The sequence below is a fragment of the Dipodomys merriami genome, unplaced genomic scaffold, assembly GCF_024711535.1.
Source record: "Dipodomys merriami isolate MVZ:Mamm:240054 unplaced genomic scaffold, mDipMer1.0.p SCAF_993, whole genome shotgun sequence".
NCBI lineage: Eukaryota > Metazoa > Chordata > Mammalia > Rodentia > Heteromyidae > Dipodomys > Dipodomys merriami.
Window position 1 is genome coordinate 281,853 of NW_027206616.1, and position 5,710 is coordinate 287,562.

Here is a 5,710-nt window from a genome sequence, read left to right on the forward strand (position 1 = left end):
AGTTTAATAGACATGTATTCACATGTACTTACATGTATTTACATAATAGGTCTTATTCTTTTAGTGCACTGGTTTCCAAAAGAAGGGTGGCACTCCCCAAAATAGTGATCTAAAATTTTTCACTCCTAAGCCCAGCACTGGTGGAGCACATCTGTAATCCTTGCTACTCAGGAGGCTGAGATCTGTGTATCCAGTTCAAAGCCAGCCTGGGCAGGAAAGTCTGAGACTTTTTTTAATTTACAAAATATTCATTTTACAAAATATTCATTTACAAAATATTCATTTCTGTAATTGAATCCATGTATATAAGACCTTACATATTTAATAAAGTGGGATATTTAAAGTTGTGTGTATGTGATAAAGATTTCATTATGTAAAGCTGTCTTTCTCATTACAGAAACTATTATTTACCATTAACTTTTTTGTATACTCAAAAACAGTATTTCAAACCAATGTGGAAAACAGTATGACAGTTTCTTTAAAAAGTTAAAAATAGAATGACCATAGTTTTAGCAATCTCAATTCTGGATGCATATGCAGACAAATTGAAAGGAATATTTTAAAGAGAAATTTTTGCATTCATATCAGTAGCAGCATTAATAAATGAAATATTGTAATTACATATCATGGAAGCATCCAACATTTAAAGAAAAGGGAAGCAAGTAAAGACTATAGTTGTCTTATAACACGTATTTATTCATATAAAAATAGTTCAAAAATTTTTAATAAATGTTGAATTTTACAGACTGCAATTATTTAATTTTTGTTCAGAATTTATCAATGTGCATATTTTGAAAATAACTTTTGTAATTACCAGTGCATCTGAATGTCAAGGTATCATTCATCTGTCAGTCTATTTTCACAGCTTTAGCACTCAGTTATTCCATATAAACATAGAATATCCATTTCACTATGTCATCTAGGGTTGTATGTGAAAATTAACATCTTAAAATAATTCTATGTTTTGAAAATCATAGATTTGGACATGGTAGGCTATGGAGTTTAAAATAGCATGACTAATACCTCCCCCTTAATTCCCCAGCACAATTGTGTTTCATTAAAAAAAAAAGCTGTCAACTTTACCAATCCTGCATGCTACTAATATAAAACTGCTGATATCTTTAGAGTGTGGATTAAGTCATTCTATATTTCCAGAACTGATGAAGGTGTATCATTGTGTTTTTGTTACTGCTTTTTTGCTGGTGACTGGGCTGTTCCCATGGAGAGGGAGGGTGGTACACTGTCTTCTTTTACTTACACAGAGGTCTCCATATTCATCAATACCAGCGCCTTGACTCAAAATTATTTCATCCTAGACTCCTCTCCAAACAACCCAAGAAGTCAGGTAATAGAAGCCTGGACCAATTTCCTATGAACAGAGGAAAGATAAAGTGATGGAAACAAGAGACTTAAACAGGCTTTTCTAAAAAACAGAACTGAAAATTGGCATCATTTCTTTATTCATCACAAATCCATTTTTTAGGTGTAGCTTGTTACTGAAAATAAAGCTCCATTCAAACACGATGGAAAAAATTCTGGGGAGCCAGATGATCTTTTATTTATAAAATTCGATCAATTCAGGATATTATACAAGTTTTAAACAAACAGAGGCCATAAAGTATACTGAATTCCAACTGGAAAAGAAAGTATTTTTAAAATGTCAATACTTATATACTCAATAAGTCAATGAATATCTTGACTTTAAACAGCTATAAGAGAATCATTGGCTTTTTTTCATAGTTAAGAGTGTTTCCTTTTCTCTTCAAGAGACAGGGTAAGAGACAAATAACTGTATCATGTTCACTAAGATGAAGAAATGAAAAGAGAAAAGTGACACATGGGTTTACTACCTTCAGACATGTGTTTATGACATTTGACATGTCACTACTCAGAATTCTCAGAGCTATAGAAAACTTTTCCTTTTCACTATGGAACATGTTTATCTAAAGAAACAAATGATAGTGAAAGGAGGAACAGAGAAAGGAAAAGAGGGAAAAAAAGAAGGAAGGAGAGGGAGGAAGAAGAAGAGAGGAAAAGAGGGAGGAAAGAAGGAAAGGAGATGGAGGGTGAGAGATAGGGGACAATGGAAGGAGAGAGGATGGGTACAGGCAAGAGAGAGGAAGACTACAGACAATAAAATTCGAGTTTTGCTAAAAATCCTTAACCCAAGTTTGGGGATTTCCCTGTTATTTGTTTGTTTGTTTGTTTTGCTTTGTCTACTAGTCCGATACTCAAACACAGGTGCTCATGCTCACTTGACTTGTTTGCTAAACTGTCACTATTTTTTGTGTCAGTTGTGGGGCTTGAACTCTGGCCTTGGGCACTATCCCTGCGCTCTTCAGCTCAAGGCGAGCACTCTACCGCTTAAGCCACAGCACCACTCCCAGTTCTCTAGTGGTTTATTGGGGATAAAAGTCTCACAGATTTTTCTGCCCAGGCTGGCTTTGAGCCATGATCCTCAGATCTCAGCCTCCTCAGTAGCTAGGATTACAGGTGTGAGCCACCGGTGCCCAGCTCAAGCTGACAGAATTCTACCAGAATTCCAACCCTGGTTTTTGCTTGTTACTTTGGAGACAGTTTCTCACACACTTTCTGCCTGGGCTGGCTATGAATCTTCATCTTTCAGACCTCAGCCTTAATTAAATCAAGTAAGTCACTGATACTGGAATCCAAAGTGTTTGACACAGAGGTGGAGCAAGAAAGCCTGAGTAAGATTCTCAGATAATCCTTAGGCATAGTGGCTTTTCACATGCCAAGTTACAGTGCATGAACTAAGGAATTTAAGTCCCAGTTTTTAAGATGACACAATAAACACACTCAGGCACGAAAAGAGTTGCTTATTTCATTTCTTTCCCACTACCAAGTTGCTCAGCATGTTTGAAGGAAAGAATGAGAATTAAGTCCAGGACTTAGACTTGAAATCTAGAAGCCCTGTGTTTGGCCCCCACAGTGAGGAGGGGGAGGGAAAGTGGGGGAAATAGTAGCAACTGAAGAGCTGTACACAAGTTAGAGCCCAGACAAGATCTGACCAGCTCTGGTATGGGGCAGAGAGACTTGTGCAGCAAGACAGACCCAAATTTCAAATATAAGAATCCTAGCTTTGGAGTGGCCTATGGAATATCTGTACATACTACTCAAGAGTGTGAGACAAAAGTGTGACCCAGTTTAGCACAAGCCCTGGGGTCTAATAGAATACTGCCATCATTTGTACTAAATCTTGGCCAGCTCAGCTCTCATCAGCCTAACAATAGTGCTGTAGAATTCCATAACATTTGGTAGAGACCTGTGTTTGAAAAGGATAAATTCACCTTTCAGCCTATATCACTACTGGCCTGAAAGTGGGGTTCTGTATCTACTTAGGCAGTCCGGGTTTTGAACTATGAGATTTAGTCATGACTCACATTATCATCAGGGTGGGGTTGGGAGGGATGGTCTTCCTTTACCAATACTACCTCACCCTGAGCAGCATAGTTAAAGACCCCTTTCACTGGAGGTAGGACAAGGTGGTAAACCAAGACCTTGCCTTGGAATCTAGTACTGGGCTGGTAAAACTTCACACTGGAGAAGTCTTAATATCCCCATCCACAAGCCTGCCTGTGGACAGAGCCTCTGAAGCAGCTCCCAAACAAGGGGAAGCCATGGTCCAAGTCTATCCAACTTCTGCTCCAGCTAGGACCACCAAAGGCTGGTTGCAGTGGTCTTGAGCCACAAGTCTACCTCAAGTATAAGCAAACCATACAAGTGTGACCCTTGTTCTAGTATGCTAGTGTGCTATTCTTGGTGGGCTGTGGGCTCAGAGTATGACATTGCACGGGGACTTTGGGGACCACAGGTATATGCTAAGTCTGGCCCAACCATGATGATTATGCCCAGAGCTGGACAGAAACGTTCAGTGTCTGACCACAGGCTGATAAATGTGCATCAAAGTTCTGGGTCTTCCCTGTTCCCTGAGAGAGGCTTGTAGGGCCGATTACTCTCTGTCTGAGGGTAGTCTCTAAAGAATAGAGTAGTTTTTATAGTCTCTAATTTCCTGGACACTATACCTATGGACATGAGACATGCACAAATACAAATACAAATATCAAAGTCTATCCCAAGCTCTCATAGGTAAAATATACAGAGAAAATTCTCAAGGCTGAAGAACACAACAGGAAAACAACTTATCCTCATATCTCAGCTTCCTGAGTAGATAGGATTATAGGCACAAATCAGAGTGTAGGGCATCCCAGGCAAGAAAGTCCAAGAGACTTTGTCTATGATTAACCACCAAAAAGCCAGAAGTGGAGCCGTGGCTCAAGTGATAGAGCACTAGCCTTGAGCAAAAAAGGTTAGTAATTGCGCCCACACCCTGAGTTTAAACCCCAAGACTAGTATTGTAAAAGCAAAAAGGAATACAAAATACACAAATAACACATGGGAATGATTCAGTTCTTCTGATAGCAGACTTTCAATTGAAGCCATGCAGCTCAGGACAGTGCATAAGATTTTCATAGCACTGAAGGGGAAAAAAAACCCTTTTATTCAAGCATATTATACCCAAAAATATCTGTGACTCTATCAAAAAGCTTAGAAAATGTAACTTCATCAGTCCTGGCCCCTAAGAAATGGTAAAAGAAATTATACAAACAGAAAGAAAGACCAATGAATAATAAAAATGCACAGGAAATATAAAACTCACATTTATGATCCTAGCTATTCAAGAGCTGTGATCTGAGTTCAGAGCCAACCCAGGCAGAAAATTCACAAGACTTTTATCTACAATTAACTTCAGAAATGGAGGAGTGGCTCAAGTGGTAGAGTGCCCCCCATAAGCAAAAAAAGCCAAAGGAGAGTTCAAGGCTCTGAGTTCAATAAACAACAACAAATAAAGAAATCTCACTTGTAAAAGTAATTATACAAATTCAGAGCACTCTAATATTTTTAGTATTATAAAATTAATATATAAATTGCTCATATCTTTAGTATACAGACAACAAAAATAACTATATTTGTGTATCAGGTAATAGAAAATATAGAAAAATGTAGAATAAGATTTCAAAAATTCAAAATGTGGGCTAAAAATGTAACTCAACTGGTAGCACACTTGTCTTGGAAGTTCAAACACCAGCATGATCAGAAGTCAATGCGGGATATACTATCAACCAACCACTAGTAGCATATTTTCTTATTAATATATTTTCTCTTGTTCTTTTTAAACTATGTTTTGCTTTGTTTTGTTGTAGTTGGACTTGAATTCTGTGCCTAGTGCTCTACCACTTGGAGCCACAACTCCACTTCCAATTTTCTGATGGTTAATTGGAGATAAGAGCATCAAGGACTTTCCTTCCTGGGCTTTGCTTTGAACCATGATCCTCAGATCTCAGCTTCCTAAGTAACTAGGATTACAGGTATGAGCCACCAGCGTCGAGCTTCTCTTGTTCTTTTGTTCACTTGTTTCTATTCTTATCTCAACATAATTGTGCTAAGTTCCCATCCTCTCAAAATACTGTATTATAATTTTAAAAATGATTTATAAGCGTTCTGGTAACCACAATGTAAAAATCTAGCACACTATCTAAAACTAAGTAAAGACTCAAACACATTTTAGAGTACTTCATGTAACCTGCAATGGAAACTGTGGAAGAGGGAGAAAGGAACCACAAAGCTGGGAAAGAAATTACATAATGACAACAGTAAGATTTTATCTATCAAGAAATACCTTGAATGTAAA